We start from the raw sequence: 24010 nt of genomic DNA, 5'->3' as shown, positions 1-24010 counted from the left end.
AGTAGACTCAGACCCCTAGAGAAGATAAGCAGAGCATTTTTCCTATTGACCAAGGCTGAGACTTCATTCATCCTTAAATCACATGGGACATTGCACATACTTTTTTAGAAGCCTAGATCAATAGTAGTAGTAGTAGTAGTAGTAGTAGTAGTAGTAGTAGTAGCAGTAGTAGTAGTAGTAGTTCTTTAGGAAGCAACTAAAACCCTGTGATGAAAGACACTATTCATTTGTTTTCTTGAATGGAGGAGGCATTATAGGGAGTGAAGTCTTATTAAACCTCATTTTTTAAAAAGAAGATGTAGAATTTTATTCTAATAAGTCATGCAACAAGGAAATTTAAGTTACTGCAGCTCCAGGGCAGCAATTACTTATATATTGACAACTTATACATGTTTTACATGCCCGTTTGCTCTCCTGTTCACTACTGAAATGTAGTTACCATAGCAATGAACACATCACATGGTTCCTGTGCTAGTTCTAAAATAGAGAACAGCAATATGCCATATGAGCCATGCTTATTTTCTACATAAGGACTGCATATACAACTTGAGGATATTCCATGCCCTTCTCAGTGCAGATAGCTTATCATTGATTTAGAAAGCTTTCAAAGTAAAAAGCAATTGGCAGGAGTATATTTCAAGTCTCCAACCTCTCTTGTATTATATAGTGTGTATTCTTTGCCACTGAGCTAAAAGAACAGCTTCACTAGCTTTGACCAGCGGGGACTCTGCTATAGTGTATTCAACCAAATATCTTCTGTTGGAATATCCCTACCACTCAGGAGATTTGGCAGGAGGGGCATATGTAGCATTCACGGAAACATTTTCTTAGTCTTATTGACCAGTCCTTATCCAATCTTAGCTTTTCTCCTACTGCCTTCTTTTATGTATCAAGTTAAAAAAAATATAGGAGTCTGTTTTAGAATTTGAGAAGAAGAGGATACCAGGCACAGCTGGAGGCATGCTGTTAGTTCCCTTTTAGGACCACTATTGCTCTGTAAGATTTAAGCGTAGGTTACACAGCAGTGTATCTGTAAAAAAAACGGACTTCAGATTTCTGTGATTGGTGCTGTCAGGTCCTCACTTCTGCCTCTTGCATTCTTTAGAGTAGGTAGTAGGGTGTCAGACCTCAGAAATAAAATACAAGCACACCCCTGTTACTGTGGATCTTATCAGATATCTATTTGAAACAGTCCCAAGAACTGTGACAGATTAGAGAATGGTGCTACTCTGTAACTATTTCTAATGTGTATAAAATAAAAATAAATTTCTACTTGAGCTGCCAGCTACAGTTAGACCTATTGTCACTGGAGCTATGAATTAAAAATTTTAAATGTTTTTTATTGAAACTACTAGAAACAACTATACCGTAGATAGTAGAGGAATCTGGTGCTTTATTTTCCTCATATTTTACCTTATACTCTGGACTGAAGTCTGTGAGAGGTGAATTGTAGGTCTTCAAACACAAATAAGTAAATTTAAGAAGCTAAATAGGCATATATTTGACTGGCTATTACTGATGGGATATATGTTGAGTGTATAATATTTGTATTTGCCCTTTCATCCCCTTTGTGATTTAAAAACCATGTAACTTAGTATTACATAAATTGTATAGTATCAGATACTTCTGTATCCAAATAGTATAGAACAAATGACTGAAGATGTCATTATTATATTGTACTTGAACTTTATTTCTTTTTTCGTGGTCATTGTTAAAAACTTGGCCTTCACAAAACCAGATAAAGGAAACTCTTTCATAATCCTACCACATCTCATAGTAAGATAATCTCTGTTACTAGTTTTGTGTATGCCCTTCCAGATTATTTTTTGTCATAAAAGTATTTAAAATATTCACTTTAATGAGATTGTACTATAATTCTGCTTTGAAGCTTTTTACCTAACAAAATACATAGGCCTCTTTTCTTGTTAGTACAGACTTATCTTCCTTACTTTTTATAATAGTTATATTATTGTATGAATATACCATAGTTTGTTCTCCTCTTGAAGGCTGTTGGGGTGTCTTCTGTTTTTTGTTATTATAAATAGTGCTATAGTGAATATATATATCTATGTACTTTAGTGTAAATTTTTCTATAGGATAGATCTCTAGAAGTAGAGCTGCCAATTCTGAGGAAATAAATTTGTGTGTGTGTGTGTGTGTGGTACGCAGGCCTCTCACTGTTGTGGCCTCTCCCGCTGTGGAGCACAGGCTCCGGACGTGCAGGCCCAGCGGCCGTGGCTCACGGGCCCAGCCGCTCCGGGGCACGTGAGATCCTCCCGGACCGGGGCACAAACCCTCATCCCCTGCATCAGCAGGCGGACTCTCAACCACTGTGCCACCAGGGAAGCCCGAGGAAATAAATATTTTAAGTTTTGATAAATTTTTCCAGTTGCCCTCCTGAGTGTTTCTACCAATTCGTATTCCCAATTTAAGTGTGTTTTTAAAGTTTGCCAAAATGATCAATTTAAAGTGACATCTTATTGTTTTAATTTGCATTTCTAAAGTTATTGTTGAAGTTCATAAGTTGACAAATCATTTGTATTTTCATCTGTTATCTCCCAAATTCTTTGCTCATCTTGCTTTTGGGTGGTTCATTTTTTTTTACTACTAACTTTTTTCTCCCCATTCCCCCCCTTTGTTTATAAGGGAAGTAAATCCCAGGTGACTTGTAAGCATTTCTTACAGTTTGTCTTTTGACTTTATTTTTGGTGCTTTTTGTATGTGGAAGTTTTTCATTTATTTGTAGTCACATTTGTTAGTGTTGTCCTTTGTAGCTTCTGACCTTTATTAATACCAAATTGTATGTTTCATCTGGGTCTAAGGTACTCATTTTATTCACTATTTACAGAATCTAATCATTTGAGTCCTATAGTATACCAAGTGTCTGGAGAAGATAGGTCAGTACTGAATGTACACTCTAGGAGTATAATAATATTTGCAACAATGATGTTTTAGCCTAACAATAGGCCAAATTCTCTGGAATGGCTAGCAGCTGCTTCTGAATATTGCTGTAAAGGAAAGTAACTTGTAACATGACCGAATTCTCTAGAATTATTAACAATTGCTTCTGAATATTGCTGTAAAGGAAAGTAACTTGTAACATGACCGAATTCTCTAGAATTATTAACAATTACTTCTGAATATTGTCATAAAGGTAACATGTAACATGTAAAGCCAAAGTAACAAATGATCTGTCCTTTTCTGAAATTTAGTTAAGTTAGTCTCTTCTGTGTCTTTATATTTACTATTAGTTTTGTGGCTAATATATGGACATCTTTCCAAGTTAATGGTGTTATTATGAAAGGCATGACTACTGACATTTCACACAGAACAGAAAAATATTCCTTTAGATAAAAGCCATACTGCAGTTATCCTCGTTTTACACACTCTTCTGCAAATTATCAAATTAATAAATACTGAGTTCCTGTTTTATTGCTAGGTTCTTACAAGAAAAAGCACTGGTGAGTTTTTTTTGTTGTTGTTATTTTTGTTTTTTAAGGTGTGAGTTATAAGTCTCTCTTCAAAGAGCTCATGATCTAGTTTGGAATACATGGCATAAGTACATCAAAAGTTAAATAATAAAATAAATGATAATTGCCCAATAATATACGAAGACTCCCCCCCAAACCAAAATAAAACAGAAAAAAAAAAGTATCAGTTTCTTCTGTAGCGTATTACGTGCTAAGGAAATGTTACTGGTGTGGAAGCTTTGGCTGCAATCATTTCTAGAATGTAAAGTGAATAAATCATTTTAAAAAAACTGAAAGTAGCCAGTTTACAGGTAGGCAGAATAAGTGGTCATTTAAGAGTTTGTGAATTTAAGTATGCCAGAATATACTTATTTTCTTTCTTATTTCACCATTTGCCAGTTACTCCTTTGTGTTCAGGCTTTCACTTTTATTAAAGTACCTTGGGAAATTTTAGCATACTAAGTATAGTCAAATATTAATACTACAGCGTGAATAACTTTAACATCCTTTCCTCATCTCAGTTTTGGATAGGGAAGAAGAGAGACAATGAGAATACTAGAAGTCTGAGGTAAGGGGAGAGGATGAACAGTATGAATCTGGGGAAAGGTAACCTTTGCACACCTCAAAGTTTCATCTGAATATACACTTCATCTACCCAATATACATGTGTCTACTCCTCATATCCACATATTTTATTGAAATTGATGGGAACAGTTAAAATATTTTAAGGTGTTCACTGTTTATAGCTTATATAGCATCACTATATGATGTCATTATAAGAGTCAGAGCTGAAGCAGAGGGGCAGAAACAGTAGAACCATACAGATGCAGATATAGGGACTTGTTACAAGGAATTGGCTTATACAGTTCTGGAGGCCGGCTGAGTTCAAAGTCTATTCAGGAAGGGAAGATCATGAGCAGGTTGAAGCCCTGTGGGTAGGGGCTTCCCTGGTGGTCCAGTGGTAAAGAACCTGCCTTCCAATGCAGGGGACTCGGGTTCGATCCCTGGTCGGGGAACTTAGATCCCACATGCCTCGGGGCAGCTAAGCCTGTGCACCTCAACAAGAGAGCCCATGTGCCACAAACTACAGAGCCCATGCTTCCTGGAGCCTGCGTGCCACAACTAGAGAGAGAAAAGACCTGCACGCCACAATTAGAGAGAAGCCCACGTGCTGCAACTAGAGAGAAACCTGCATGCCACAGCGAAGACCCAATATAGCCAAAAAAAGAAAAAAAGAAAAAAAATGGTATATACAAAAAAAAAAAAACCTATGGGTATATGTGTGATAGAGTCTCAGCTCAGGCAAGGCCTAGGCTCTCTTTTATAGGGGTCACCTAATTAAGTCAGGCCCACCTGGGATAATCTCCCTTTGATTAACTTAAAGTCAACGGATTAGGGACTCTAATTTCATCTGCAGAATTCCATCCCAGCAGAAGCTAGAATAGGACTTGGTTGAATACCTGGGGAAGATAGCTCAGCCTAACCGAGCTGATATGTCCAAAAAAAAAAAAGCCATCTTAATCATTTAGACATAATTTAAACAATAATTCTTATCTCAGCTGTAATTCACAAAAAATAGTTTCCCTACAGCTGGTAGCCCTAATAGTCATTTATAGTAGCGCATTCACACTCAGAAAATAAGCTTTGTTGCTGGTCATAAAATAGAAGGGTCTCCTCAAGAGGCTATCTGAATCTATCCCTTCATTTTGCAGGTGTAAAATCTAAAGCCTAGAAAGGCTGTGAATTTTTATTTTTAATACTTGAAATATCTCATTTAGGGATATAATATTTTAGTTGAGTTAGTCTTTCACCTAAAGCGCTGCAAGGTTTATCTAAGAATATAGGTAGGACACTGAAAGTACTCCATTGTTAGTTCAATTAAACTAATTGCCATTTTGTAATGTTATTATGTATGAGAGATCCTGGTATGTAGAAATATGTTTCTTAGGGTGCACAACTGAAAATCTGGATATTTAACGAACTTTGTAGAGATGGCTTTTACGAGAATGAATTTTGTCCTCTTTGGAGGATTAAAAACATGTTCTAAGAGATCTCAAAAGGATTAGTGACACAGTTTTACTGTTTCTCCATTGCCTTGCCTCCTACCTTTACCTTGTAATTTTTTATAAAGGAACCCTAGAATTTACCCTTTGATATTATGGTCTATAGCTTAGTTTAACTGAAATTTGGTTGTGAGTTTTTTTGTGCTTAATTGTTTATATTTGATGTTCTTGAGCATTTCCATAACCTCACCACTAAAGGTCTTTTAAAAACCATTTATTAATTCAAAAAAGATTTAAATGTCTGCTGTGTGCCTAACGCTTCTCTTGATACAATGGTGAGCAGGATTGACAGTCTAGTAGGAAAATGAGACAGGGAAACACCAGCATTAATTATGGAAAGTGTCAGTACTGGGGAAATACAAGGACAGGATTCATGGGGGAGTTTTTTTGTTTGTTTGTTTTTAATGGCCCACTGCCTGATGCATAATAGATGCTTAATAAATGCTTTTTGAATAAATAAGTCCAAATATCATTTTTAAAGGAATATAGACCTTTTTTTTAAAGTGTATGTCTGTAGGGTACTTGACAAAGAACTAGGGTAATTGGAGCAGGTAGAAAAACAATGAAGGGTTCTGATTTCGGGATGATTCAAGGACTAGAGTATATTGGAATGCGTATAAATACACTTTCACTGATTAGCAATTTGTTTCGTTTTCATAGTCTTAGTCTCCTTGTTCCTGACCTTTAACCTTTGTTTTGAAATCAGTGCATCGGTTTGAACTAGTTGGAATTGCCAGTGACCAAGTGCATATAACATAACTATAAAAGAACACAAAAATTGAAGTCCTTGTTATGTTGCTGCATCACTAATCCAGGCTTCTAGCTAAATGCCAGAATATAAATTAGATCTCTTATCAAATGTGGCACATAAAATTTTAAGATCCTTTTTAGCGTGGTACATGTGCTTTCAATAAATGCCTGCTTTGGCAAGAAATTAAATCAGCATTCTTTGTGTCAAGTACACTTGCATTATATTTTATGCTCTATAACTTTAAAACTGTCCTTACAAACCAGGTCAAGGGCAGAATTAAATTTGGTTTCTGGATTTTTTCTTTGTTTGGTTATGTTGTGTCATGGGCATTGGCTTTATTCTGTTTTTTCACATCGAAGAAAATTCAGAATTCATAATACCGTCTCTCCAAAAACCGATCTCCTGCCGTGCTGGCCCATTTCCAGTTTAAAATCCATTGAACTCTTTCTCCTCGCAGACTCTTTGCACATGCTCTTACCTCTGTCTTGACCTATTTTTACCCCGTTATTTAGTATTATTCACCCAGCTAACTATTATTCATTCTTTAGGTGTCAACTTAAATATCATTCCCTTTAGAGATTCCTTCCTCATCCACACCACCAAATCTCAGTTAGGTCCCCCTTAATAGTCTCTTCTGTATTACTAGTTCCTAATAGTTCCTGGTACATAGTGAGTGCTTGGTAAGTGAAAGGATGGATTAATATATTGAGCACTTACTATATACTACTCACTGTATAAAATGCCGTCAAAGGGGACTTCCCTGGTGGTCCAGTGGCTAAGACTCCAAGCTCCCAGTGCAGGGGGCCCAGGTTCAATCCCTGGTCAGGAAACTAGATCCCACATGCTGCAACTAAAAGATCCCACACCGGGCAACGAAGGTCCCGTGTGCCACAACTAAGACTCGACGCAGCCAAATAAATTAAAAAAAAATTTTTTTAATGCCCTCAAGAAACTTTCTTAAGTCTGAGTTCCAAAGGGCCATGTTACTTTGTAAATGATATTCTTAGTTTCACTTCAGGGGACCAAATTAGCAATTCTGAATGAAATAAGTATAAAAGATATAAGAATGTACATTTATATAAATGCATGTATACACATGTCTGTGTATGGCATGTTGCAAAGTAAAGTGAATATTTTACTGTGGTTGCTGTCAAGAAAACTTGAAAGCTACTACTTTAGTGGATACTGTTGTATAATAATTTTCTAACAATTACTTCTAGAAAAACCACCCATTTCACTTATCAACTTCCCCAAGCATCTCTGTTTCTACATCTTTGGCTTCTAACAGTTCTTTGCTTAGAGTGAAAAGCCAGAATTTCAGAAATCTCCCAGAAAAGGCTATTTAAATTAAACGAGCCCATCAAGATTTGGAGGAAAGCCACTTGAAAAAAGAAAACATTATATTACATTTTACCTTTCATTTTCAAAACCTGAAAACCTTCTCAAGCCCAGGAAAACTAATGGTGTTTCATCTGTTCTCTTTGATGGCCCATGTGCCCCAGTCCTGTGATTCTCTTAGAATTCTGTAATACTTTATACTTTTATTTTTTTGCTTTGTTTTTCTTCTCAGGATGCTCTTTCAAGGTCCAACACAGAAATCCTTTTTCTCTAACAAACCTTTCCTGACTAACCTTATTCCATTTTTCTATAGCTCTTTGAATTTTCTCACCATTTTGGTATATTATTTCTCAACTTTTATATATTATACTATCATGTACTTGGTTATATGTACATTGTTTTGTATTGGAAGTAGGCTTTTGTATGTGTGTTTGTTTTGTTCTAGATCCCCAACCCTTAGCCCTTAAAGTTCCCTGGCTCTGCTCCTTCCTCGGCGTCAAAGTTCTGACTAAGGCTGGTGACTTTAGTAGCTTAGATCTAATTTTCTGTGTTCAATATTTTCTGTTGACCCTTCAAGATTGACTTTTTACTCTCTTCCTTCCCTGTTTTGTGCCCAGGGGCCCTTAGAAAATTGCTGAGTATGAATAGCATGGACAAAAAAGGTCCTTGTGAGGCCCTAAATTATTTAATATATGGTTTTAAAAGGTCAGGTGAAAGTAAACAGGTTCAAAAAAGGGGGAGTTAGAGCCTGGAAGGTCAAATCATGGGTCTTAGAAATCAGCCTAGCTCCAGTACCAGAGTGCTCCAGGAACATTACTGGATCCTTCATATGGGCTTGTTGAGTTGTCTCAACTAACTGAATGAGACAGTTAAAGATTTTAACAATTCAAGATTATGATACTGCTTATGATACTGACGATTTTTAAACAAGTGGTCATATCAACAATAAAGCATAACTCTTGTCTTAGGAAGGGGAACAGTGTAATAAGACCCCACTTGCAATTCTATTTTTCAGATAAATGAATATGATTAAAAATAAGATAGAATAAAAATTTTAGAAAACAGTTAAATAAAATCCAAATTGGATGTGGAATAAAGGCCAAATTGTTATTTTTCACTCATGTGGTGCATATTTCCATATTTCTAAAAATGTGGAAGAAGAACTTGGCATAAAGTTCTGCTGTAATAATTTCTGCTTCTTAAATGACAGGTGCCTCATCTTTTATTGTAGTATTAATTCAGAATCCTATCAAGTATGAAAATGCATAGTACAAAAGATAAATTTGTAAGCATTTGCCTCAGAATCATTACTGTACTGCATTCACTTTCAGCCTATTTCTATATCCTTCCTCTCTTTCACCTTCTGGCCTCCTTATGTCTTTATTTTCTCCTTCTTTTCATTTTAACCACAATCACTTCTCTGTCAGATGGTTCTTGTTTCTACTTCTGAATACATTTAAATGCCATTTATAAAATCATAAATTCTTATTGAATTTATGTTTAAACCTAATGGGATTCAGCAGTAGTTTGAAATTGCAACATAATTATCAAATGTTGGTTTTAATACCAGTGATGATTCACATTTTCCAACCTCCATGTTTTGCAGTTTGTTTTTCTTGGCAAGGGTTTGTTTTAAGTATACATGAATAACGCAAAAGGTTTCTTGGATTTTGGCTTTTAGCAAGAAGGAACGAATCTTTTACTGTCTTCTGAAAAGTTACTTTACCTTTTACAAAAAGGTATGAGCAGTAATGACAGATATTTAAATCTCACTGATTTAGGCCAGTCATTTCTTAATAGAGCCTCTGGACTTTTTGCTTAAGGAACCCTCCCTGTGGTTGTTAGAGACCTTCCAAAAACTCATTTTTATGGTCACTGAATTTTAGACTTAGAAGGACTCTAGAAAGTGTTATAAGCCTCTCATCTGCAAGATGAGGAACCTGAGAAAGAGAGTTTATGTCTTGCCCAGAGTCACACTAGAGGTAAAGTAAGAGGCAAAGTAAGAACTAGAATCCAAGTTTCTTCATTTTAAGTGCAGGATTCTTTGATTTTATTTTATGGAACATGGAAGGAAAGCCTAGAAAAGATTGTTTGCCTAAAATTCATTATATTGTGTTTATCTTATAACGCGTCATTTCTGTACTTTGCTCTTTGAGTTAAAATATTTTGTATTTATCACCTGTTTTCTGAACTGCCATCTAAAAATCTTCACTTGTCTTCCCTTTTACATGCAGTCTGTATATTGCTGCTAGATAAATTAATCTTTCTGAAATGTAGTCCGAATAAGGGTACTTACCCGCTCAGAAACCTTAATATCTCTCACCTTCTCCATCTACCTACCACATAGTTAAATGAGTTAAATCCAGTCTCCTAACTCATTACAGAGTAAATCTACCTTTAAAATCTTAGTGTTTTCCTGTCCTCTATTCATCCCTTATTGGACCACTTGCTAGTCTCAGGACACACCTCTCATTTTCCATACCTCCCTGTCCTTCCTTATATACACCTTAACCTAAAATTTTACCTATCCTTTTATTGATAGATTTATATCAAATTCTGCTTCCGCCATAAAGCCTTTTCTTTTGTCTTCTTTCCTTTTAACTTCCACTGCAGCATACTGCACTCTGACTTTAATTTTTGCTTTCATCTTAATTCTTCTTTCCTTATTTTTGATTAATCAGATGAGTCTAACACAGTGCCATATAACTATGGAAATAAATGGTATCTAATATGTTCATTGGTTGCTAAAATTCTTGAAGCAGATGGACGATGGTTATTACTACCGCCTCCCTTTATTCCTACAACAGATAATCAAAAATCTGTCCAGGTCATTACAACCAAGAGAAGTCCAACAACTCCCATGCCTATCCAGCACTCAATAGTATCTGACTAACATTATCATGGTGGTTACATTGAGGCTGGAGATATTCATCAATTATGAAATGCCTGTTTTGAACCTATTACAGTTACCAAATTTCACATTTTAGGCAATATCTATAGAATATCCAATGTATATGTTTTGCTTTGGGGATACTAATGAGAGGGCTTATTTTTCTTACACAATTACACAGAAAATTATTTCATGTTCGTGGCAACTATGTTCTCAGATGCTGTGTCTGATAATACACTGAGTAATTTAGGACGCGCCTGAAAAACCTTAAATAGAACTTGAGTATGTTAGTATTTTTTCATATGTACAGTTCATATAGTTTCTTTCTCAAGAATGTAGTGTTGCTTTTTTGTGACTCTTGACTTCCCTTGCCATCCTTTCAAAAAAAGAAAGAGATTGCCATCACCTGTTGAATAGCAGAGGATAATGTAAAGGTAGCAGAGCAGGAAGAGAAATTATTGATAACTGAAAATCTCTATAATAACAAAACCATCGTTAAGTGTTGGTTGTCCAGGTGAAGGTTAACCATGGTAGTGATACAGTGAATTATTCTGTTTGAAGTGGAAGTGGGAGATAAAGCAACACACTCCTAAATTCAGGCTCCTTGCCTTCATCCCTGCTACTGCTAATCCAATACTACCTAATTACCAGATTCTGCTGGGTTGGTGAGCACATCTCAGGCAGGCCCCTGTTGTGTCTGAACCATCTCTAATCTACTCTGGGTAATGAAGAATTGACTTTCCTTGTTTGTGAGGTGTAGTGCATGTTAATTAGAGATGTAACTCAGATCATTCCTTTCACAACAAGGTTTTTAGGATTGTTACCATTGCTCCTAGCTTTGTTTCCAAGGGATTTGCTATCTGACTCAGATCTTGTCTTTCAAACACTTAACACATAACATTAATTTATGTATATAATCTCTTCTTTTGAAACAAGAAAATTTAGCATTGGGTCTTGAGCTACACATGTATGGAGTGGTGTCTATAAGGATGTGTGCACTGGCAGTGAAAAAATGACATATATGACAATGGAGGTATTAGCATTTATTTGCTAAAGGAAAAAAAACTGTCATTTTAAAGTTGTGAAATGTGCTGTAATGGGTTGTTGCTGTTTATAAGCTAATTTGACCTGTGTTTCTATCCCACATGCTATAAATTTTCTAATTACCATGTGTGTCAGCAAAATAAAATAGTAGCTTGTCATAAAATTGCTTAGTTGATAACTTACGAAGTCCTCAAACTGAGTTGAGACTTGCTCTTTACCCGTTATTTAATCCGTATGTAGGGGGTTGTTTTGTGGATTTTGTTTAATTATTTTTGTTGATTTTTCGCTATTCTTGCTACTTCTATCATAAATATTGGTGCTTATCTTTGTTGAGCTATATTATACCCTTTAATATCCAGTATCTGCCAGTGATGTCTAGAATGTATATATCTTTGAAAATATAGTTTAATATTTCAGAGTCAATTATTCTTCCAGGAAAAACTATTTCCCTGATTATTTGTGTGATCCTTGGAAAAGAGACAAATGCCAAAATCCTTTATGGTAACTTCCCAAAACAGGAGAACTGCAGAAATGGCACGATATACGTTATTGCATGAATACTCTCACGGAACACATCAGGCTAGCAATTTACTAAGTTTTTAGCCAAATCTTAGATCCTATCCTAGAAAAGCTCAATACACATGAGTAGAAAGATCTTCTACCTTTTAAAATAAGATTCTTTTAAATCAGTATAACTCATTTCAGCATTCATGTTTTTTTTTTTTTTTTTTTTTTTTTTTTTTTTTTTTTTTTTTTTTCGGTATGCGGGCCTCTCACTGTCGTGGCCTCCCCCGTTGCGGAGCACAGGCTCCGGACGCGCAGGCTCCGGACGCGCAGGCTCAGCGGCCATGGCTCACGGGCCCAGCCGCTCCGCGGCATATGGGATCCTCCCAGACCGGGGCACGAACCCGTATCCCCTGCATCGGCAGGCGGACTCTCAACCACTTGCGCCACCAGGGAGGCCCAGCATTCATGTATTTAATTCATACTATGTGTGAGGCACAATTCTAAGATATATAAAACTTAGTTCTTATGAAACTCATAAGCTAGGGGAGAAAGTAGACCATGTAAGTAAATTATAATGCAGTGGAAGAAATAACGTAATACAAGAATATACAGAGCACTGAGATCCCTAAAATAAGAGTATGAAGCACAACAAATCAAGTCATTGCTGATCTAATGCAAAGGTATTTCTTCTTTGCTTAATGTAGGTGAGTGCTTTGTCCTTATCATTTGGTAAATCAACAAGGATTTATTATCTGTTCTGGGCAGAGCAATATGTTAGATGTTTTGAGGATACAAAGTAAAAAAGAGTTTCTTCACTAAGAGTTTATAATCTAGTAGGGAGAGATAAGCTGTCTATACAAATAACTATGTTTCCAGTCTGTACCTAACTGCCATAAAAGAAGCCTTTACAAATTTAGCAAAACTCTTCTGCAATGCAGAAAGTCACTTCTGGAGGTGGGACAGAAGAGACCATGAACAATTTAAGAAGGCTTCCATTAAGCGGAAGATGGCTGAACTAACCCTGGAGGGACAGGTAGTATTTTGACAAGGGTGGTTGAAGGGTATTCTAATTCGTTTAGTGCCTACATGTGCAAGGTAGCTTGAAGGCAAAAAAGCCTGGGGCCTGTTCAGAGAATAGCAAGTATTCTAGTTTGAGTGGCATCTGGTACATGTATAAGGGAATAGTAAAAGATCGGGCTAGAAATGAAAAGTAGGGGCACTTTATGGAGGACCTTTGAAAGTCAGGCTATGGAATTGGGACTTTTCTCAGGAAGTAGTAGGTAACTTTTTGAACAAAGGCTAATCAGAGTTGATATTTAGGAAGGTGGATCTAATGGTCAGAATGTAAGCATACATCCAAACTGAGTGTGATTGGTACTAGGGACTGATTAAGACACTATAGCAATAATCTAGGCAAGAGGTAGTACAGGCCTGACCTAGGATTCTGTCAGTAAGAATGGAAACAAGACTAGATATTATAGGCCTTGTGCTTGTAAAATATACTTGGCAGAATTTGGAAGCTGTCAAGTGCAAAGTGACTCTGGAAGTGAGGCAGGATATCTGAGAATGATACCAAATGAAAGGAATAAAGGAAATTACCCCTAAAAAGTGTAAAGAGAGAAAAGATTGAAAAGTTGATAGCTGAATTTCTAGATAAGACTATATAGGGCAGGTAATGAATGAGAAAGAAGATAAGCAACAGAAAGGTGAGAGAGAAGGGGAAAGATGATATACAACAGAAAAGTAGGAAGGAGTGTTTCTAGGAGACGATGGCAAAATTCAAACCCTAAAGCATCAAAACAAAGTCTCATTTTTTCACCTATTAAATTATCCACTGGAATTGGAAAAATCCAAAAAAAAGGGCTTAAATGTGCAGGAGTAAGTGGGGGAAACTGACCAAAGACTTGATGGAGGGAAAATATTTACTCAGGAAATGAACAGTAATTTGTGATGCAGAGAAATTTAGAGAGATTGAAATTACACCTCTGAAGGGATAGAAGGAAACGAGTACCCATTTTATTTCTTAAAATAATTATTCCTAAACTTTACAGTATGCAGAAACCCTTCATCCCTCTAGAAAAGTCATCAAGTCCTATTCGCAAAAGTCAAAAAGAAAGGCCAAGATGGGTGACCAATGGGAAAAGTTTGTGAAATGGATATAGGTAGAAGCCAATTTGTAATACTATGTGCAGTAAGTCAAAATTGCTTTTAACAAAATCCCATCCGTTAGCCCAATCACTTTATAATGTTCAGTACAATAAAAATGCCAGCACTGACCAGAGAGCAGACAGCAGAAGCAAGAAGAACTACAATCCTGCAGCCTGTGGAACAAAAACCACAGTCACAGAACGACAGACAAGATGAAAAGGCAGAGGTACACCTATGTAACAGATGAAGGAACAAGATAAAACCCAAGGAAAACAGCTAAATGAAGTGGAGATAGGAAACCTTACAGAAAAAGAATTCAGAATAACGATAGCGAAGATGATCCAGGACCTCAGAAAAAGAATGGAGGCAGAGATCAAGAAGATGCAAGAAATGTTTAACAAAGACCTAGAAGAATTAGAGAACCAACACCTAGAAGAATAAAAGAACTAACAGAGATGAACAATACAATAACTGAAATGAAAAATACACTAGAAGGAATCAATAGCAGAATAACTGAGGCAGAAGAACAGATAAGTGACCTGCAAGACAGAATGGTGGAATTCACTGCTGTGGAACAAAATAAAGAAAAAAGAATGAAAAGAAATGAAGACAACCTAAGAGACCTCTGGGAAAACATTAAACGCAACAACATTTGCATGATAGGGGTCCGAGAAGGAGAAGAGAGACAGAAAGGACCCAAGAAAATACTTGAAGAGATTATAGTCGAAAACTTTCCTAACATGGGAAAGGAAATAGCCACCCAAGTCCAGGAAGTGCAGAGACTCCCAGGCAGGATAAACCCAAGGAGAAACACACCGAGACACATAGTAATCAAATTGACAAAAAGTAAAGACAAAGAAAAATTATTGAAAGCAACAAGGGAAAAATGACAAATAACATACAAGGGAACTCCCATAAGTTTAACAGCTGATTTCTCAGCAGAAACTCTACAAGCCAGAAGGGAGTGGCATGATATATTTAAAGTGATGAAAGGGAAGAACCTACAACCAAGATTACTCTACCCGGCAAGGATCTCATTCAGATTCGACAGAGAAATCAAAAGCTTTACAGGCAAGCAAAAGCTAAGAGAATTCAGCACCCCCAAACCAGCTCTACAACAATTGCTATAGGAACTTCTCTAAGTGGGAAACACAAGAGAAGAAAAGGACCTACAAAAACAAACCCATAACAATTAAGAAAATGGTAATAGGAACATACATATTGACAGTTACCTTAAAAGTGAATGGATTAAATGCTCCAACCAAAGACACAGGCTCGCTGAATGGATACAAAAACAAGACCCATATATATGCTGTCTACAAGAGACCCATTTCAGACCTAGGGACACATACAGACTGAAACTGAGGGGATGGAAAAAGATATTCCATGCAAATGGAAATCAAAAGAAAGCTGGAGTAGCAATACTCATATCAGATAAAATAGACATTAAAATAAAGAATGTTACAAGAGACAAGGAAGGACATTACATAATGATTAAGGGATCAATCCAAGAAGAAAATATAACAATTATAAATATATATGCACCCAACATAGGAGCACCTCAAACATAAGGCAACTGCTAATAGCTATAAAAGAGGAAATCGACAGTAACACAATAAGAGTGGGGGACTTTAACACCTCACTTACACCAATGGACAGATCATCCAAACAGAAAATTAATAAGGAAACACAAGCTTTACATGACACAATAGACCAGATAGATTTAATTGACATTTATAGGACATTCCATCCAAAAACAGCAGATTATACATTGTTCTCAACTGCACATGGATCATTCTCCAGGATAGATCACATCTTGGGTCACAAATCAAGCCTCAGTAAATTTAAGAATATTGAAATCATATCAAGCATCTTATCTGACTACAATGCTATGAGATTAGAAATCAATTACAGGGGGCTTCCCTGGTGGCACAGTGGTTGAGAGTCCGCCTGCTGATGCAGGGGACACAGGTTAATGCCCCGATCCGGGAGGATCCCACATGGGCGGAGCGGCTGGGCCTATGAGCCATGGCTGCTGAGCCTGCACGTCCAGAGCCTGTGCTCTGCAACAGGAGAGGCCACAACAGTGAGAGGCCCGTGTACGGCCAAAAAAAAAAAGAAAGAAAAACAAACAAACAAAAACAAATCAATTACAGGGAAAAAAACGTAAAAAACACAACCACGTGGAGGCTAAACAATATGTTACTAAATAACCAAGAGAACACTGAAGAAATCTAAGAGGAAATCAAAAAATACCCAGAGACAAATGACAACGAAAACACAATCCAAAACCTATGGGATGCAGCAAAAGCAGTTCTAAGAGGGAAGTTTATAGCAATACAAGCCTACCTCAAGAAACAAGAAAAATCTCAAATAAACAATCTAACCTTACACCTAAATGAACTAGAGAAAGAAGAACAAACGAAACCCAAAGTTAACAGAAGGAAAGAAATCATAAAGATCAGAGCAGAATTAAATGAAATAGAAACAAAGAAAACAATAGCAAAGATCATTAAAACTAAAAGCTTGTTCTTTGAGAAGATAAAAAAAAATGATAAACCATTAACCAGACTCATCAAGAAAAAGAGGGAGAGGACTCAAATCAATAAAATTAGAAAAGAAAACGGAGAAGTTACAACGGACACCGGAGAAATACAGAGCATCCTAAGAGACTACTACAAGCAACTCTATACCAATAAAATGGACAAGCTGGAAGAAATGGACAAATTCTTAGAAAGGTATAACCTTCCAAGACTGAACCAGAAAGAAATAGAAAATATGAAGAGACCAATCACAAGTAGTGAAATTGAAACTGTGATTTAAAATCTTCCAACAAACAAAAGTCCAGGACCAGATGGCTTCACAAGTGAATTCTATCAAACATTTAGAGAAGAGCTAACACCCATCTTTCTCAAACTCCTCCAAAAAAATTGCAGAGGAAGGAACACTCCCAAACTCATTCTGTGAGGCCACCATCACCCTGATACCAAAACCAGACAAAGATACTACAAAAAAAGAAAATTACAGACCAATATCACTGATGAATATAGATGCAAAAATCCTCAACAAAATACTAGCAAACAGAATCCAACAACACACTGCAAGGATCATACACCATGATCAAATGGGATTCATCCCAGGGCTGCAAGGATTCTTCAGTATGCACAAATCAATCAATGTGATACACCGTATTAGCAAATTGAAGAATAAAGACCATATGATCATCTCAATAGATGCAGAAAAAGCTTTTGACAAAATTCAACACCCATTTATGATAAAGACTCTCCAGAAAGTGGGGATAGAGGGAACCTACCTCAACATAATAAAGGCCATATATGACAAACCCCCAGTAAACATCATTCTCAATGGTGAAAAACTGAAAGCATTTCCTCTAAAATCAGGAACAAGACAAGGATGTCCACTCTTGCCACTGTTATTCAACATAGTTTTGGAAGTCCTAGCCATGGCAATCAGAGAAGAAAAAGAAACAAAAGGAATACAAATTGGAAAAGAAGTAAAACTGTCAATGTTTGCAGATGACATGATACTATACATAGAGAATCCTAAAGATGCCACCAGAAAACTACTAGAGCTAATCAATGAGTTTGGTAAAGTTGCACAGAAAATTAATTAAAATTAATGCACAGAAATCTCTTGCATTCCTATACACTAATGATGAAAAGTCTGAAAGAGAAATTAAGGAAACACTCCCATTTACCACTGCAACAAAGAGAATAAAATGCCTAGGAATAAACCTACCTAAGGAGATAAAAGATCTTTATGCAGAAAACTATAAGACACTGATGAAAGAAATTAAGGATGATACCAACGGATGGAGAGATATACAATGTTCTTGGATTGTAAGAATCAATATTGTGAAAATGACTATACTACCCAAAGCAATCTACAGATTCAGTGCAATCCCTATCAAATTCCCAGTGGTATTTTTTACAGAACTAGAACAAAAAATCTTTAAAATTGTATGGAGACACAAAAGACCCTGAATAGCCAACGCAGTCTTGAGGGGAAAAAAATGGAGCTGGAGGAATCAGATTGCCTGACTTCAGACTATACTACAAAGGTGCAATAATCAAGATAGTATGGTACTGGTACAAAAACAGAAATATAGATCAATGGAAGAGGATAGAAAGCCCAGAGATAAACCCATGCACCTATGGTCAAGTAATCTATGACAAAGGAGGCAACGATATACAATGTAGAAAAGACAGCCTCTTCAGTAAGTGGTGCTGGGAAAACTGGACAGCTACAGGTAAAAGAATGAAATCAGAACACTCCCTAACACGATACACAAAATTAAACTCAAAATGGATTAGAGACCTAAATGTAAGACTGGACACTATAAAACTCTTAGAGGAAAGCATAGGCAGAACACTCTCTGACTTAAATCACGGCAGGCTCTTTTTTGATCCACCTCCTAGAGTAATGGAAATAAAAACAAAAATAAAGAAATGGGACCTAATGAAACTTAAAAGCTTTTACAAAGCTAACTACAAACAGGACGAAAAGACAGCCCTTAGAATGGGAGAAAATATTCGCAAATGAATCAATGGACAAAGGATTAATCTCCAAGATATATAAACAGCTCATGCAGCTCAATATTAAAAAAACAAACAACCCAGGGCTTCCCTGGTGGCGCAGTGGTTGAGAGTCTGCCTGCCAGTGCAGGGGACACTGGTTCATGCCCCGGTTCGGGAAGATCCCACATGCCGCGGAGCGGCTAGGCCCGTGAGCCATGGCCACTGAGCCTGCGCGTCGGAGCCTGTGCTCCACAACAGGAGAGGCCACAACAGTGAGAGGCCCGCGTACTGCCAAAAAAAAAAAAAAAAAAAATACAACCCAATCCAAAAATGGGCAGAAGACCTAAATAGACTTTCTCCAAGGAAGACATACAGATGGCCAGGAAGCACATGAAAAGCTGCTCAACATCAGTAATTATTAGAGAAATGCAAATGAAAGCTGCAATGAGGCATCAACTCACACCAGTTAGAATGGGCATCATCAGAAAATCTACAAACAACAAATTCTGGAGAGGGTGTGGAGAAAGGAGAACCCTCTTGCACTGTTGGTGGGAATGTAAATTGATGCAGCCAGTATGGAGAACAGCATGGTGGTTCCTTTAAAAACTAAAACTAGAATTACCATATGACCCAGCAATCCCCCACTGGGCATATACCCAGAGAAAACCATAATTCAAAAAGACACATGCCCCCCAATGTTCATTCCAGCACTATTTGCAATAGCCAGGTCATGGAAGCAACCTAAATGCCCATCAACAGACAAATGGATAAAGAAGGGGTGGTACATATATACAATGGAATATTACTCAGCCATAAAAAGGAATGAATTTGGATCATTTGTAGAGACGAGGATGGATCTAGAGACTGTCGTACAGAATGAAGTAAGTCAGAAAGAGAAAAACAAATATCGTATATTAACACACATATGTGGAACCTAGAAAAATGGTACAGATGAACCAGTTTGCAGGGCAGAAATAGAGAAACAGATGTAGAAAACAAATGTATGGACACCAAGGGGGGAAATGATGGTGTGGGGGGATGATGAATTGGGAAATTGGGATTGATATATATACACTAATATGTATAAAATGGATAACTAATAACCTGCTGTATAAAAAAGTAAATAAAATTAAATTTAAAAATTAAAAAAAATGTCAGCACTTCATTACTACCTCTGTTCTGAATTACCTTCATTTCCCAGCATCTTGTTAATATGTAATGAAAACTCGTACTTTGTTACAGAGACAGCAAAACACACAGGGAAGCACTAGGATTAGAAAATGTGTTATCTCAGATTCTGACAAAAGGTTTGTGAGGAAAAAGGGGTGGGGGCGGTATTCCCTGGCGATTCAGTTGTTAGGACTCCACGCTTCCACTACAGGGGGCCTGGGTTTGATCCCTGGTCAGGGAACTAATCCTGCAAGCTGTGTGGTGCAACCAAAAGAAGAAAAAGAAAACAAAAAATGTTTGTGAGGTAGAAAGATAGACATTTCTTGAGTCTAGTTTGTAGATTATTGATTGGCTCCCACTTCATTATCAAATGCAGTACTAGCATTTCAAAAGTATCTTTTTAAACCTGTTTATCATAGAGGAAGGATAGGTGAATTACACTTTCAATTAATCATTTATGGAGGGCCTGCTACATGCTCTGTTGGGTGTTTTCTATCATCTTTCTGTGATTATTTTTTTAATAGCCTGACATTTGGTTGATTTGTTTTTCATGCACATTAGATTTTTTTTCCTTTGACTTCTTTGTAGTTTCATTTTTGGTGTAGGTTTTTGGTTTTTTTTTTCTTTCCTTGAGAGACCTGTATTCACTGTTACTGCCATGGCTATCTTTTTTACTTCCCACTGACCATTGTGAAAATTCTAAGTTTGTCTGTGTTGGACTTGTTTCTAAAACATAAGTATTACAATACACTCTGTGCATAATGATTGTGAGTCACCTAGTAAGAAAGAAGAAAATAATACTGGTTATTGGTGATACTTGTATGGAATGTGTTATGTACATATCCATAGGTTAAAAATTCTGACCTGGGGAGGAAGAGGAACTGCCTTTCCTGCCCCCAGCCCCTCTTCCCCACTAGAGGTAGGAAACTAGATGCTTCTCTGTTTTTTACTATATTTTGTTATGCTAATAAGTCACAGTGTAGTCCTATAAGTTTCTTTCTTAATTTAATTCAGTAATATTTTGGGTTGTGAATGTTACTGTGATTTCCAATTTTATTTCGTCTTCTCCCTTAAAAGACCAAGAGACTCAAAGAGTAGAGGAGCTTTTATGACAGGTTCTGCTGTTAGCATCCTCAGAGTGGCCACAGAGGTCGGATTGATATGGCAGTGATTATCACACCGTGACACTTTAGGAAGCTTCGTGCATGGAATGTGGAAAATGCAAAAGACACGGGTGCACATTTGAGAGAGAAGAATTATTAAAAAGACACTTAGTAAAAATGCCAGTTTCTCCCCATCATGAGGTCTTCCTTTCCGTTTTTGGTCTAATGTTTAGCACTGATCAGTAATACCTTTCTCATTGCCCCATGTAAACATGTGTCTAAACTTGTAAGAATTGGTTATTTATCTTGTCTTTTACTGTCTTTTTATTAATATAAGTAATTTAGGTTTTAGGGGGTTTTTTGGACAGTGAATGAAGGAAACAAGACCTGTCTAAAGATATACATTTTACTTAAAGCTAACAAGCTGTAGCCTGCTCTCCATAGGGCCTTCAGTTCCTCACTGGTAATTCAGTAAAGAAGAAAAATGTCTCTTTTAAAACTTATAAATATTCTACTAGTAGCATAATACAGGGGTTGGCCAACTTCAAGTGACCTAACATACATACTTGGAGTCCTGGAGAGGAGAAACAGAACAATATTTGAAGTAATAAAGAGTGAAAATATTCCAAATTTGAAGAAAACTATAAACCCACAAATCCAAGAAACTCAACAAACTGCAAAAGTAACAAGGAAAAAACTACACCAAGGAACATCATAATCAAATTGCATAAAAGCAGTGATAAAAGAAATCTTAAAAGCAGACAGGTTGTTTTTTTTTTTTTTAAGACATATTCTGTACAGAGAAACAAAGATAAGAATGCATCTGAAACAATGCAAGCTGGACCTTAGAGCACTGAGACAAAAAATTGTCAACCTAGAATTCTATACCCACTAAAAATATCTTTCAAAAATGAAAACGAGATAAAGACTTTTTCAGACATAAAACAGCTAAAAGAGTTCATCAGTAGCAGACCAGCACAAACCATTTGGAAAGCCTCAGATCCAAATGCCAGCTATTACAATTACTTGTTATTTGGTCTTGGACATATTTTAATGTCTCTGAACCTTCAGATTTTCATCTGTGAAAGGAGAAGAATACCTATTTTACGGGATTTTCATGAGGATCAAATGAAATACGGAAAATAATTGACATTTGTTGAGTGCCTTCATTATGCCAAGCACATGTTATCTCATTAAAAATGGAAATAAAATACCCAATAAGAGGCCTGCTACCCTGATGATTTTCTTATGCTAGCATCTCTTTTTTCTTTCTTCAGCAACTGAAAAACTTGGATTATTCTATAAATTAGCCCAATAGCTAGTTGGTCAAATTTTGATGAAGCACTTTTCCTAAACTTGTTTTCCTTTAGTTACCACCATTAAATATGCTTAACAGTAGGAATTAACAACTTTCCTTAGTAGAATAGACACATCTAGTAAATCATTTTGTGAAAGTATGTTCTAAACTAAACCTAATTTTTTTTGGCTTGTAATTTATCTGAGTAATTTTTTTCAGTCATGTTTATGAAGGTATAATTTATATACTGTTTATCTGATTTTTATTATAAAGCTAATGGATAGGGGCCATGTGTGTCTTTATAGTTTATACATTGCCCCATGGAGTTTTTGGCACTCAGTAAATGTTAAATAATATTTCTGTTCAGCATTCTGCAGACAAGAAGCATATGGTAATAAATGTCAGAGTACAGGTTGAAAATCTCCCAAAAATTGTATGTTATATTGTTTGGAAAAACCAGTACAGATATTTTCATAAATGAAACATTTTAAAAGGGGTTTCCCAGATTTATATTTTCTTTAACGATTTTCTCTAGGCTTTGTTTACTTTATTTACAAATTAAAACTTTTCCTCTTCAGAAATAGTTTAATATTAAAAGTAGTATAACATTAATGCAGTTTCATGAGAAAATATATAAATGATTTTGTAGATAGCATAAAGAAAAAGTAATTCATAGTCTGAAGGATAGCATGAAGAAATATTTAGAGGCTTAAGCAACATAAGTCTTTATAATATATTGTAGGAAAAAAATAAACAGCAGGTAGTTCTTTATCATTAAATGTCAGCATGATTTAGAGGTATATCACCGCTACAGCTAAGAAATGATTAATCATAATCAGGTATACAAAACCATTTAGATAGTATGTATCTAAATTATCTTTCCATAATTTGCTCACCTACGATTGATTTGTTAGCCACGCTTGTTTGATTTGATTTTTGTGACTTTTTTAAGGATTAGCATAATCTGAATGAGAAAATATCTGAATTGGGCCATGTTAGTTAACCTCTCTAAGGCTAGGTTCCTCGTGTCTAAGATGTGGATAGGGAATCCAGGCACAGCTTAGTTTGGTGCCTCTGAATCAGATTCTCTTACAAGGCTGTAATCAGGATGTCAGCCAGGGCTGTAGTCATATCTCTGCTTGGGGAGTATTCACTACCAAGCTCACTCACATGGCTATTAGCAAGCCCTAGATCCTCTCTGGTTGTTAGTCATGGGCCACTCCATAGGGGTCCTCACAACATGGCAGCTTATTTCCCCTAGAGCAAGAGCTGAGAGAGAGCGTGTGAGCAAGAGGATGGACAAACAAGACATCCCATCACTTTTGTCAGAAGCAAGTCATCTAACATCTAACATCACTTTTGTTAGAAGCAAGTCACTAGGTCCAGCCCGCATTCAAAGGGGAGGGAATTTTACAAGAATTTGAACATCACCAGTTAGGGATCAATGTAGTAGGCAACCAATTCAGAGGCTTCTCTACTACACATATGATCCACAGATAGGACAAATCATTGAATGTACTCTGGATGCTCTGAAATTCATTTGTTTAAATTATCCTAAGATCTTACCAAGAGCTTGAATTCAATAGGCAAAATGATTTTACAGTTCACATTAAATATTTTATTTATTCCTAGCAACAATTCAGTAGGTTTTGTTGACCTCAGTTGTGTTGATATAAACTGATATACTGAGT

General features: G+C 36.4%; 1 protein-coding gene across 3 annotated transcripts in view; it reads left to right on the top strand.

Annotated features, from left to right (window-relative positions):
* ADK (adenosine kinase) overlaps window positions 1–24010 on the top strand; it is a 514633-nt gene that overhangs the window by 399102 nt on the left and 91521 nt on the right. The gene's annotated exons all lie outside the window — the stretch shown is intronic.

Source organism: Mesoplodon densirostris, chromosome 1 (assembly GCF_025265405.1).
Source record: "Mesoplodon densirostris isolate mMesDen1 chromosome 1, mMesDen1 primary haplotype, whole genome shotgun sequence".
In the NCBI taxonomy this organism is placed as follows: domain Eukaryota; kingdom Metazoa; phylum Chordata; class Mammalia; order Artiodactyla; family Ziphiidae; genus Mesoplodon; species Mesoplodon densirostris.
Note: the sequence above shows the minus strand (reverse complement) of the source record. Positions and strands in the feature narration are given on the sequence as shown.